At 35.9% G+C, this 13,179-nt stretch overlaps 1 pseudogene; it reads left to right on the forward strand.

The window, feature by feature from the left end:
* The first annotated feature begins 758 nt into the window (after nucleotides 1-758).
* Nucleotides 759-2,745, forward strand: LOC120197680 (annotated as a pseudogene).
* Nucleotides 2,746-13,179: the final 10,434 nt, after the last annotated feature.

The following is a 13,179-nucleotide window of genomic DNA, read 5'->3' on the forward strand; positions in this document are numbered from 1 at the left end:
TGTCGTACGTATGTATTAACACAAATATAAACCAAGCTAGACACCGAAACTTTAATCATTTAAAAAAAATCATATTTACTACTTGAAAAAATGATATCTAAATCCCTGTATAATATAACTATACATTACCATGATAATGAATGAGTGCAAAAAGGTTGAAATTGTAGAGGAGATAATATCCTGTGAACCTTAAGCTAACCTGTACTTTTTTTCATTTTAAAAAATTTAAGCTTACCATATATATTTATGTACGTTGATCTTTTGAGTACCAGAAGCCTAGGACAATCTTTGATAGAGAAAAAAGATGTCTAGAAAATACTATTGTTACTGTTACATGTTAAGTGTTAAAGTAGTCTAAAAAGTACAATAATTGAGTTGTAGCAGTGGTTTACTTAAATCGATTTTGTCATGCAAGTTAATCCATGTAATTAGTAGAAAGTAAAGTGGGTTATTATTAACCTTGTTAGCCGTTAGTTAACTTCAAAACCAACCTCAAGAATAATCCAAGCACATCCCAAAGAACCATTGAATGTTCGTTTTCTATGCGACGTCCGGCTTTGATTTTTTTTTTCCTCTTCCATTTTCTCTCTCAATTTCCCTCTTCAACCCTCTCTCCCTTATCCATGAATATTAGTATATCTTCTCTCTCAAAAAAAAAATTATTGTCTTTGACTTGGCATAAAAGTTTATTCTCCTCCTGATTCTGTTTATATCAAACAAGAAACTGCACAACTTCCCTTGACCTGGCTTCATTCATCTTCTTCGGATCTAACTATGCTCTTTGGTCTCAAACCTACCCTTTCCCCCATATATTACCTTCCTCTGTGTCTGTAATCTCGTTGCGGAAGAAAAAGAAGAAGAATTTAAGTGAAGAAAAATTCCTGATTTTTTTTAAAAGGCTATGATAAATATGGACTACGCTCAAAAAATGCACAGATGCCATGATTATGTGGAAGCTTTAGAAGAGGAACGACGTAAAGTTCAAGTCTTTCAACGTGAACTTCCTTTGTGTTTGGAGCTTGTTACCCAAGGTTGCCTTTACTGGTTTTTGTGTTCTCCACTGTAATCTTTCATAATGCTAAAATTTACGCTGGTGTGTTAAATAGCTATCGAGGCATGCAAGAAAGAGATATCAGGGGTTTCACGTCTACGGATTACATGCAAGGGCAATCAGAGTGTTCGGAGGAGACATCGAATGATAGTCCTGTTCTGGAAGAATTTATTCCTATCAGAAGGATCTCTGAGGAAGATGATGCGACAGTCGCATAATTCAAAAGAGAATGTTGTTGTTGATGCTGCTGATGATAAAAAGAAATCTGATTGGCTTAGATGTGTTCAGTTGTGGAATAATAATCAATCTCCAGATCCTTCCTCCAAAGAGGTAACCTTGTGCGCTTTACTTGTATTCTCCGAACAAGAAAAGAAAATAAGAGGGGAAAAACTATCAATTTCTGGGATTTTGTTTCTTCTTTAATTGTAGGATGTGGGTAGATTAACTGCTAGTACAGTAGAAATGAAGAGAAATGGTGGAGCATTTCAGCCGTTCCATAGAGAAAAGTCTTTAGAGAAGAAATCAGTAGGAAAAGGCAATGCGTCGGCTACAAGTACTTCCACAACAGAAAGTGGAAGCAGAGGAGGAGCCGACAATGGAAATAGTAATAAAAAAGAAGAAAAGGAAGTAGGGCAGCCTCAGAGAAAGCAAAGGCGGTGTTGGTCATCAGAGTTGCATAGGCGCTTCTTGCATGCTCTTCACCAACTCGGTGGTTCACACGGTGAGTTGCATGTCTGTCAAATTGTTTTGTAATTATAGTGCAATTTATGTCAACTTTGGTGTTCATGGAATTGGAATTTGAATCTGTTTGCAGTTGCAACGCCAAAGCAAATTCGGGAGCTGATGAAGGTTGATGGACTTACAAACGATGAAGTTAAAAGTCATTTACAGGTTTGTGCTAGTGATTTAAACCATTAACTGGTCTTTGCTTAAAGATTCTGGTGGTATGGTATTAGGCTATGTTAGATTATTAATTTAACATGTCTAACAGTAAAATATGATTATATTTCCCTGTACCAACTGATTCATATAGGGAGAGTCGGAGAGATGATAAAGATGATTTTTTTTAATATTATAATTAGAGCATAGCTTAAATGCTGTTTTATCTGTTTCAGAAATATAGATTGCACACAAGGAGACCAAGCCCAAGTGTGAACAATGGCAACCCTCAATTTGTGGTGGTTGGGGGCATATGGGTGCCTCCACAAGATTATGCCTCGGTGACTGCAGCATCGGGGGAAACTGCAAGTGTGACTCCAAGTCCAAACAATGGAGTCTACGCTCCGGTGGCTGTCTCGTTGCCTACACTAGCTCAACCGTCAGTTCAAAGACCGCAATCTGAAGAAAGAGGTGAGCATAGTGAAGGGAGAGTTCATTCAAGCTCACCATCAACATCTTCCTCTACTCATACCACAACAGATCATTCTCCTCTAGTTTAGCTCTCGTATTGGTTTACATCTTTTGCATTTCCGTAAGAAAATATCAGTATAAAGTTGTGTATGAAATTTTCCCTTATTTGGCCCTTTTTACTTTTCCTGTCGTGCTTTGACTTTGCTGAATGTAAACCAGTCTTAGGAGTTGTTTGTTTACTTCAGAATGATTAAGTGCTGAATGATTCAAATGCTGAATGATTCAGAGGCTCTGAATGAATTAGCTCTGAACGTGACATATTGTTTGTTTACTGGCTCTGAATCATTCAGAATGTACTTATGTGCTGAATCATTCAGCATTGTTTTGCTGAATCAGTCAGCACTGAATCATTGAGAGTTGCGAAACAAACGCACTGAATGATTCCATTAAGAGGTAAACAAACAGCCCCTTAGTGAATAAAAGCAAAGCATGGACTTGTACAGCATTTGGTTTCCAGGAAACAGGAATGGTTAAAAGGAAATTGGAATTATCAGCTAATACTTTTGTCGGCTGCATTCACGGATCTATCTAACAAAAATCCATGTTGGCTAATATATTATATACATATTCAGGCAACAATTACCTTTTATCCTAGAAATTGGACGGTTTAGATCGAGTCTTGGTTTGGAAAGGGGTGCTTCCTGGCTAATATTCTATCCCACGGTCGAGTCGAGGCAAACAAAGGGTATAGGGTGGGAGTAGAATTGGGGAATATTCTGGTTGTTGATGTATACGTTGTCGTTTATAATGTTCCAATACAATTTGAAATGTCATTATTGTCCAAAGCATATTCCTTGTATACCATGAAAACCAAGACTTTTTATTTTGATCCTGAGAATCTTAAGATGATTCCATGTTCTGGAATGGAATTAAAAATGGATGGATGCCTCTTTGTTTGTTTACTAGTTAATTAGGAAGGATTGTCTCATTGAATCAAAGGCCGAATGGCCCTTGTTTGTTTACTAGTTGATTATTAATATAAGCACAGGTTTCTTGGTTTCTTCTTAATTTGTTGCTTACAACACCAAGTAATGCTGATGCCCTTTATTTCTTTTCATGTGCCCACAACAAGATAAGTAAATTTTTTCGTATTTAGATCTTAGTATTTATGTGTAACTTTTTTTTAAAAAAAATTGATAATCTTTTAGTGATGTCATTAGGTATTAACCCTTTTAGTGTATTTAAGCATCCAACTTTTATTTTTGGTATAATTAACTATTTTTTTAAATACAATTATTCATATTTAAAATTTTTAAGCATCCAATTTCATATATTCATATTCAAGTTTAATAATTTTATCTATATTCAAACCTTTGTTTCAGTTACAAAATTACTTGACGGTTATAACAAGCTTTCATCAAGGGCAGCGATGGTGGTCTCCTCCGACCCGTTCCATGTCATTTTTTTTCTTTAATTGATTGTTGTTTGATTTTATTAATTTTCAGTATATTTTAACGTATTTAAATATTGTTTTATTTTTTCCTTTTCTAATAAAGGATATCATGACTACCGGTGCTTTTGAACTCTCGGTACAAATTTCTCCATTGGTCTATTTTTTGGTCTATAGTTCATCAGGATTTTATGATTGCTTACTTTTCCAATGATTGGTCTTTTGTTCGCTTGCATACATTCTGTTGGTTTTTATATATGTGTCAGACAAGATTGTTGTTAAAAGAGGAATCGTTTTTCATTCGTTCACTTTGATATTCTTCAGGTTTTACTCCTTAGTCTTATGCTTGGGACGTCGGATGATCAATTTCTATGTCGCCTCAATTGTTCCCGCTCTTACTCATTAAACTGTCACTGGTTGATCACCGTTATATTTTGTTTATGATAGAAATGCATTTTTCCTGTATGCATGTGACAAGACGTAATTGATGATTTTATTTGGCCAATAAATATATTATAATTTTACTTAAAAAAAACTATAGTCTATTTTTTAAATCTCCAACAAATATTGTTCATCTAACAAAATGGCGTTAAAATTATAAATATAAATCAATCAAAATTAAATATATAATTAAAAATATTAAATACCTAGTTATACTAAAAGGGACGTTACGCTGTTGTCATCAATTAAATTGAATATCTAAAGTATTTTTTAAGGCGCAAGTATTGTACGGATTTCCGATTATTTTTCCCCACTTTTTTTTTTTTGGGTGGAATAGTTTTCCCCACTGGTTGAATATATAATTAATATGGCCTCGATTCAAAGAACGCAAACTGCTGGTCAAAGTCAAAACTGCATATTCGTATATGGTTTGCAGTTGGCTACGTGAAATCTGTCCCCAAAAAAATACTGGCAGGCAGACAGAGAAAATTGTACTTGAGCCCTAATTTACTCTGTTTTCATTTTAATAATCTCTTTATTAGGGTTTACCAACTTCAAACTTATTAGATGAAACTACACTTCATTCACTTTGTTTTGGTATTTATGTTTGTCAAATTTTACATGATTAAAGGAATAATGAGAGCATAAGGTCTTTCATAATTTGGAAGTCTTTTACGGAAACTGCTCTCAACTTGTGTTGGGATAACCTACTATCTTACCTCCCCTTACCCCATATATATGTGGGAAAAAGGACAGCCATACATGTAATAATTAGGCTGCTCCTGCATCTTATCTCATAATTTTTTACAGGGACAGATGGTATTTAGAGCCAGAGTAAGCATGCCCCTAATATATTGAGAAATTTCTATTATACCTTTATTTATTATTTTTTGAATATTAGTTAAGCCCCTTCAAAATTTATATCTTTTTAATAAAACCCCTTCTAAATTGTTAAAAATTTTCATTAAGCCTCTCAATTTTTTTTTAATTTTTTAAATCAGACTCTAATATATATTATTTTAAATTATCATCAAATCCCTTGATATTTTTGAAATATCGATTGGGTATTTAATTTTTTTATTTTTGGAATTTTTGATTAAACTCCTTCAAATTATACTGTCAAGATCCGGCACTGATTTTTTACTAGTTGTAATAATATATTTTATTATTTATGTTTGAGGTTTATTCTAACCATATCGTTTTCCATGTCTAATCTTACTTAAGAATGCAATGTGTTTGTCGAAGTGATTTGTAAGTAGTTTTGCGTTTTTTGATTGAATCGATTGTGAAGGTATGCAATCAGTGATTCCCTCTTCCTGGAACTTATGGCGGTTGAAACCGAGAGCCATAACTCTTTCATACGCTACTGTCCAGCACTGTTAAGCATGAGGAGGCAAGAGCAACAAACATGGGACATGTTGGAATTGATGTACATTAGCGTTGTCATCTAATATTACATGATTGAAAGGTCAGCAAATGTCATTGACCAAAAAAAATGAGATACAATACAATACAATATAATACAATACAATACAATACAATACAATACAAAACAAAGCAACAGCTATTTGGATACACGATCTGAAGTTGTAATTGTTTAGGACTATATTGGAGGAGTGTTCAACTGCCTCAAATGGAGCCTGTGCCCACAAAGAAATGCTCTTGGGCTTCAGAGGAAGAATGTTTTGTGTATCAGTGTTGAATGCATGTGTGAGAGCAATATAAGTATTGTCAATTCACTGGAACTGCTATGAAACATGTTGTGTGTTTTTCAACACATTGTCATCTTCCTCAGACCCAGCAGCCTGTAAACTGCTTAGTTACCATCCTGATTCTTGGTGCGACACAAACATCGATCCCAGAGAGCTGTCAGATAAATTAGAATGCTTTCATATCCCATTCTGCATTTTTAACTAACACATAAATAATTAATGTTGAGTCTAACAGCGGCAATGCCATTCTCAAATCACGATAACTTCACGTGCAACTCTGAACCACCCTTTCTCGGTGGAATGCAACCTAGCCATTTTATAAATGTAACTGCAGCCATTTTAGTCTAAATTTTTATCATCGTGCATTTGACAGATTTGGTTAGACATGTAACCCTGTCTCTAATTATGTTGAAATTCCCAAAGGGGTCTCCAAAAACCCATTTTAATATTCTGATGGGAAACAGCTGCTGGTTTTCACCTCAGAGAACAACAACCTTTTGTTCCAGCTTGAAGATTCTGTCTTCAAAGGTTACAGTTTGATATCTTACAGACTCACCATCACAATACAAAATATAAACAATTAGATTAGATAAAAGATTTCCAGTAAAATTTAATTAAGCAGAGATTGAACAAGCTTTAATTTCGTGGTCCAAAGCAAATACAACAACCGAGTCTGAGATTATGTTTGTATCTACAACACTACTCCTTAAGTTCATCAACACGTTTCCTGATTTCTAGCTTGAAATAAGCTTCGCCACAAATCTAATGACTGTAGTCTTTTCAATCAACAACAGTACATATATTTAATTACAATAAACTATTTGAACAAAATCAGCAACAAGTATCACAACAAAAGTGTCATCAATGTCTCCTACATCGTTATGAAACGCCAAGCCTCTAATTAAACGAGTGGAAGTTAAAGAAGAAGAATATTTCGTTTTAAGAAGAAAAAGACGGTCTCCTCACACCCATCTTGTGGTGCATCCACAAATTAAAGGTAGGTTCAATGTGGTGGAGGGTGATGTGTAGAGAAGCTAGGACATGGCAATGACAATGATGGGGATCCAAATCCATAGTGTTTGTGTGGCGGGTTAGACTTGGAGAGCAGTTTGATGCCCCATCCACGAGTCTTTACGAAGGACTACACCACACTCCTTTCCTCCCTATAAGAAGCTCTTTCATTTCATAGTAACAAACTCATATTAAAACTGTCTTTACTCTTCACTCAACATTAGGCAAAGATGAAGATGGGAGGCTCAAGAGAAGGTTATGGAGCAGAGGTGTTGGAGGGGTCCTCCGAGAGCAAAGGGTTAAGGTTATATCATACGGAGATGTGGTTATGCTCCTTGCTGGCATGATTGAATCGCCTCTTCTTTTGGTGGCTTAAAATACGTTTACTAGCGGCGGATATCATCATCGGAGAGTTGAGTTAACAACAAATTGTTTTTGTCTCGCCCTTATGGGATTACATATTGTAAATTTTGATATGAGTTAGCCCAGTAAATGCTCCTTTATCCTTTTAAATCTGCTTTTTTTTTGCCATGATTTGTCCTGACCGACATCAGGAGATGTCAGCCGCACTAATTAAATGCGCCTTTGTTACAGTGTTATGTCATTTGTTAGATATCAGTTTCATTACCACTTTATAATATATTTTTGAGAAAATCGCCTCAGTGACAAAAAAAAGTTATAATATACGATTTTAACCAACTTTTTTTGGATTTGTCAAAATGACCAACAAAATCGCAACGCGAAATAAAAATCGCAACGCGATCCCCAGAATCGCAAATCAGTTTCCAAAATCGCAACGCGATTCTTGAAAATCGCAATGCGATAGTACAAATTCGCATTGCGATTTTCCAAAATCGCAACGCGAATATTAAAATCGCAACGCGAACACATAAATCGCAACGCGTATCCGTAAATCGCAACGTGTATCCGTAAATCGCAACGCGTATGGGTAAATCGCAATGCGTATCCGTATATCGCAACGCGTATCCGTAAATCGCAACGATAATCCGTAAATCGCAACGAGAATCTGTAAATCGCAACGATAATCCGTAAATCGCAACGAGAATCTGTAAATCGCAACGATAATCCGTAAATCGCAACGAGAATCTGTAAATCACAACACTGAAATTTTGGGTATATACACTGAAATCATAAACTAAATCCCTAAATCGCAACTCATTCCATCTCCATCTATCACTCTCTCCGACATCCGTTCCTATATCCCAATCCTTCCCAATCCGGCAACAGGTTTTAGTTTCGCAGCTCGTCTGTTTAGTAAATTAATTTACAACCATGAAATCATCTAATGTTGATCATGTTTGGATAGATTGTGTTTTGGAGGGTCATGGGATAATGTTCATGGTGTTTTACAATATATGCCTTTACCCATGAATCTTCAACTAAAATTGTCTTTACAAAATTAACTTATGAAACTCTAATGCTACGTGTTTCAAATAAATTGAATTTAGAGCCCCTAAGTGGATTTAGGCTATCTTATCAGAGAAATGGTAAAGTTTATTTGTTAACCGACAATGAAGATGTTGAACGATTCATTGCTTACATTAGTGTTTCACAAGATGATGTTACATTGTATGTTGTTGAACCTAGAAGTAGTATTGTTGGGTCAGTAGCGGGTAGTAATCAACTAAGTTTTCTCAAAACCCACAACCTTTCTCTAATCCAAATCCCAATCAACTTTCAGCACCAAATTCTGGTTTTCGTATTGACCAGTTAGACGATGATGAGCCAACAGAAAAAATTGTGAGTACTAGTCAGTATTCGAAATTTGGTCTTGGTCAATATCCGGACTTTGATATTGGTCAATACACGGATTTTGATGATGTTTCAGAAGAAGAAACAGACCATGCGTGTAATGATTGATATTGGTCAATACCCGAATTTTGATGATGAAACAGCCGTTGCCGAAGAATGTATTGTTGATGATAATGAGGAGGAAGTTACGACTGTGAATGAACATGTTGAACATCCATTCTGTAATTCATATAATCCTGAAGAAGAAAAAGAAGAAGAAAAAGTCCCCGAAGAAAAGAAAATGCCGGGCGTATAACTGGAATATGCCAGAATTACTTCAGATACCGGAAGAAGAGTTGATAAAGAAAGCAGTTGATTGTTACACAAAAGTTATCCGTATCAAGAAAGATGATTGTTTTGAGAAAAAATTGTGAGTACTAGTCAGTATTCGAAATTTGGTCTTGGTCAATATCCGGACTTTGATATTGGTCAATACACGGATTTGATGATGTTTCAGAAGAAGAAACAGACATGCGTGTAATGATATTGATATTGGTCAATACCGAATTTTGATGATGAAACAGCCGTTGCCGAAGAATGTATTGTTGATGATAATGAGGAGGAAGTTACGACTGTGAATGAACATGTTGAACATCCATTCTGTAATTCATATAATCCTGAAGAAGAAAAAGAAGAAGAAAAAGTCCCCGAAGAAAAGAAAATGCCACGGGCGTATAACTGGAATATGCCAGAATTACTTCAGATACCGGAAGAAGAGTTGATAAAGAAAGCAGTTGATTGTTACACAAAAGTTATTCGTATCAAGAAAGATGATTGTTTTGATACAAAGGAAGACTTGAAGATAGCTTTATATACGAAATGTGTGGAAGATGGCTATCAACTAAAAGTTAACAAATCAAGCAAAGATCGTTTCGAAACAAGGTGTATGATTGACAAAAACTGTACGTGGCGTATGATTGCAAAGAGAATAAAAGATTGCAAAATGTTTCAAGTTAGGACTTTTATTGATAAACATACATGTTCAAGAACCCAAGTTTTTCCTCACCATAGACAGGCAAACAAAAAGGTGTTGGGTGGTTTTCTGGCTGAGTTAATGTTTTTGAATGGCAGGGTATATCGGGGACATGAAATTATGACTGACATGAATGCTCGGTTCAAGATTAGTATATCATATTCTCAAGCTTGGAGAGCCAAATGTTATGCCTTGGAATTGTTGAGGGGGTCGCCAGAAGCATCGTTTGCCCAACTGCCGGCTTATTGTCACAATTTAAAGCTGAAAAATCCTGGGTCGGTAACTCATATCAAAACAGATAGAGATGGACGCTTTGAGTTGCTGTTTATCGCCATTGGTGCTACGGTTAGTAAATCAATATAATTTTGTTGACTCATTTTTGTTAGTTACATGCATTTCACATTTAAATGATTATATTCTTGTGTATATTATTTTGTAGATTCGTTCGTTTATTACTTGCATGCGCCCAGTTATTATAGTTGACGGAGCACATTTGAAAGGTCGATACCTTGGAGTAAACTTATTAGCAGTAGCCATGGATGCTAACAATGGGATATTGCCAATAGCTTACGGGGTTGGCAAATCTGAAACCTCTGATTCATGGACATGGTTTATGGGGCATCTTAGGGATTGCATAGGTCCTATTAGCAATCTGACAATCATATCCGATAGGGCAAACTCAATTGACAATGCTGTTAGAAGGTGTTTCCCAGATGCTTTTCATGGACTTTGTGGTGTTCATTTGTATAGAAATCTAAAATCAAGGTCTGCTGGTATAAAAAAGCACAAATGGACATACTGGAAGGCTGTAAAAGCTTATCGGGAAGTGGATTTCAATAAGCATATAAATTGTTTAAGACGTGTTTTGCCTCAGTGTGCTCAAACACTAGAAGATGTCGGGTTTGAAAGATGGTCAAGAGTACATCAACTTGGAGCAAGATATGGTTTCATGACGTCTAAGTGCAGAATCAATCAACGCTCTAAGTCGTCATTCCCGGAAATTACCCATTACTATGTTAATGGAGTTTTTTCGAGCCTCTATTCAACAGTGGTACTACAAGAAAAGAAACCATGCAGGTATTATTCTTTGAATTCGTAACTTATCATATTTATATATTTTACTAAGTATTGTTTATTTAAATTTACAGGAACATTGGAACATCGTGTTACACCATGGACTGAAAAAAAGATAACGAAACGTGTTGTGAAGTCAACGTCATGGAGAGTTGAACCATGTTCAAACACTTTGTTTCAAGTACTGGATAATAACTTAAATGGGATAGTCGATCTAAATGCAAAGACGTGTAGTTGTATGAAATGGCAAACATCTGGTTATCCGTGTGGCCATGTTATAAAAGTTGCTCTTCATTTAAACCAAGATGATTCAAGCGCATACGCTATGGATTGCTACACTACAGAAGTTTATCGACAGACTTATGCCGAGATTGTCTACCCTATTCCACATCCTTCTGAGTGGGACATACCAGATGACTTACAAACAGTTTTGCCACCAGCCATGGACAGAAGGCTACCTGGCCGACCAAAAAGTCACGATCGTATACCGTCTAAGGGTGAAGAGAAGAAGAGATCGACATGTAGTCGGTGCAAGGAAAGTGGTCATACAAGGTTGACATGTGGATCACCAGTGCCATCAAATCATCTTTTCCTCTACCAAAATATGGATCCTCATCAAAATCCAAAGCTCATATGGTGTCAAGCAAAAGGCAATCATCTTTAAAATCCCAATCACAATTGGCTTCACCTTTTGGGACTGTTAACTTAGGTGATTTTTAAATGCAAACGTTGTATTATGTGGATTTTATGTGTGAACTTTTAACATTTTCAGTTGAATTAATGACTCAGGCCAACCATTTTGACTTAACCAACTCTTGTTATTCAGTTGTTATCACTATTAGGCATGCATTTGACTATCGCAACACGGAAATTACAATCGCAACGAGAGAATCGCAATGCGAAATGAAAATCCCAACATGAAAATCGCAATGCGGAAATGAAAATCGCAACGAGAGAATCGCAATGCAAAATGAAAATCGCAATGCGAAATGAAAATCGCAATGAGAGAATCGCAATGCGAAATGAAAATCGCAATGCGAAATGAAAATCGCAACGAGAGAATCGCAATGCGAAATGAAAATCGCAATGCGAAATGAAAATCGCAACGAGAGAATCGCAATGCGAAATTATAAACGCATTGCGATTCTCTCGTTGCGATTTTCATTTCCGCATTGCGATTTTCATTTCGCATTGCGATTCTCTCGTTGCGATTTTCATTTCGCATTGCGATTTTCATTTCGCATTGCGATAGTCATTTTTGCCTTCAACATAATGCAGATTGAAATCAACAAAATCAACCATTACATTTCAATCAATTAAACAAGCACAAATAAGAATTATGTTCGCATCAATTACACAAATCAACTTTTACAAATCATCTTTTACAAATCAATTAAACAATCAAAAAATAAGCAATAATTCTTATTTCCGATCATCTACTATTGAATCAACTTTTACAAATCAATTAAACAATCAAAAAACAATCAATTAAACTATTGAATCAACTTTTGCAGCCATACATCATTTTCACGCAGTTCACTTCTGAGATTAACCTGCAGAAACCAAACATTTGCTCAAACAACACTTTCTACACATCTAAAACCTACAAACAGCAAATTATTGAATTCTAGGTACTTAACCAAACATTATCAAACCAAAAGTATATAAACTTACCAATTGTTTATGGACATTTTTATAACGCGGATGCAGGTAGGCAGCGTCTCGTATATATCGATTTAGCCATATAATGCCGAAACCACAAGCCTACTGCAGCTCTATCTCTATCGGTGGGAGGTAGATACTTGATGCTTCCCGTCGTCAAACGCTCTAACGCCAAGCATACGAGAGGACCACAATCTCCTCTGGCTCCGCTCGTTTGTTGTGGCGCGGTCTCGTCTCTAATAACTGTAATATTGAGCTTCTTTGGCTTCTTGTTTCCAGAACGAGTCCAATAATTGATCGCATCCAAGAATTTAGCCAAATGAGAGCTCCATCCCTTAATAACATCTCTTAAATCAGCCAATGATATGTAATTTATCATGTTGTCATACACTATTGTCTTAAGGGATGGGAGCTGAAGCTCGACGAGAATCCAATGTTTACGTTCCAAAACAGGGATAAACACCTGCAATCATAAGTAATAATTCATTCATTTGCGCACTTATTTCATAAAACCTTTAAACTCAATCTAAAATAAATACTAACCTTATCGACCTCCCACCATGCAGGATAAAGTTTAGCTTGTCCATTGCCCAAATCAAATGATTCATCTCGTGCATTCTTCAAGTGAACGGCGTGAAAAGAC

The sequence above is a fragment of the Hibiscus syriacus genome, unplaced genomic scaffold (assembly GCF_006381635.1).
Source record: "Hibiscus syriacus cultivar Baekdansim isolate YM2019G1 unplaced genomic scaffold, ASM638163v2 tig00117048_pilon, whole genome shotgun sequence".
NCBI classification, from domain to species: domain Eukaryota; kingdom Viridiplantae; phylum Streptophyta; class Magnoliopsida; order Malvales; family Malvaceae; genus Hibiscus; species Hibiscus syriacus.